This window comes from Balaenoptera ricei, chromosome 14, assembly GCF_028023285.1.
Source record: "Balaenoptera ricei isolate mBalRic1 chromosome 14, mBalRic1.hap2, whole genome shotgun sequence".
Taxonomy (NCBI): domain Eukaryota; kingdom Metazoa; phylum Chordata; class Mammalia; order Artiodactyla; family Balaenopteridae; genus Balaenoptera; species Balaenoptera ricei.
The window spans coordinates 44,385,928-44,387,063 of NC_082652.1; the positions used below are offsets into that span (position 1 = coordinate 44,385,928).

A 1,136-nucleotide genomic window follows, 5' to 3' on the forward strand; every position below is an offset into this window, starting at 1 on the left:
AATTGCTGTGGGCAAACGCGGGAAGTAATAAAAATAGCTGCAATTTTAGATGTCTCCTGGGGTTTCGGTGTCCTTAAGAGTTCCATTACTTCTATTTCAATCTGTCAATCCCCACCCCACCTCTGTAACAACATTTCTGCTGTATCTTTAATTGATTTCCACAAAACACCAGAAACACACAATATGACAAACAACAAAGCAAAACCCCCAAACCCTCCTGCATGTCTTTTATGGTGGAAATAGAGGGGGTGGCTTATACATTACAGTGCTAAAGAACTGAAGTTGAATATCAAACATCCCTCACATTAATCTTTTCCCTAATGCTATTTAATCATACGTATTCTCTCATCTTTACCCTTATGCTTTTCCTACTTCCACCCCACACCACCACTCTCATTCCTCTGGATTTCAAATATGACATTCTTTTTTTTTTTTTTTAAACCAGAACATTTATTGCGTGACTAATAATTGAAATCCTTAAGATGAACTGGATGCTGCAACAGCTGCCCTCTTGGGTTTAGGTGTTGTTCCTTCGCGGAATCCATGCCTGAATCTGCGGCATACAATTTTTAGGTGCCTCATTCGACCAGTCCCGGTGGTATTTCGTCTTTCAGCTTTACCACTCCAGTTATACTTCCTCTCCCGCTTGGCAGGGTAGCCACATATACCACAGGTCGACCTCTGAAGGTGGCAGGCCTTAGAAGCCACAGCGGCGGCACAACGTGTGCATCTTATTCCGACGCTTTCCAAACGAGGATGGTCCCTTCGTCATCTCACTTCTGCCACCGAGACCAAAGAGACTGAAAGAGCCAAATATGATATTCTTTATTCACCTCTTTCATACTCGGTCTCAACCCCAAGAAGTTATGTTCCTACACATGGCCTTATTTCCTGTAAGAGGAATTTGTATACCAGGTGGTTTAATTTTGTGTTTACTAGACCCCGTAATAAAATGGCTAGGTACTAAAGTTTTAAAATGTTAATAAGCATTCATTATGGTGTGCCTCCCAGAACTTTCTTGAGAGTTGGAGAATGTAGTTCCCCAGTAGCTGAGAAAGCTGCTGACAGACGGTCCTACTGGCAGTCTTCTTTCAAGATTGCCTCTACCGGAGAGTGCCCACTTAGCTAGGTCAAAA

The 1,136-nt window shown here is 42.6% G+C and overlaps 1 pseudogene; it reads right to left on the reverse strand.

Annotated features, from left to right (window-relative positions):
* Window positions 1-420: 420 nt before the first annotated feature.
* On the reverse strand, window positions 421-772 carry LOC132347810 (large ribosomal subunit protein eL37-like; annotated as a pseudogene).
* Window positions 773-1,136: the final 364 nt, after the last annotated feature.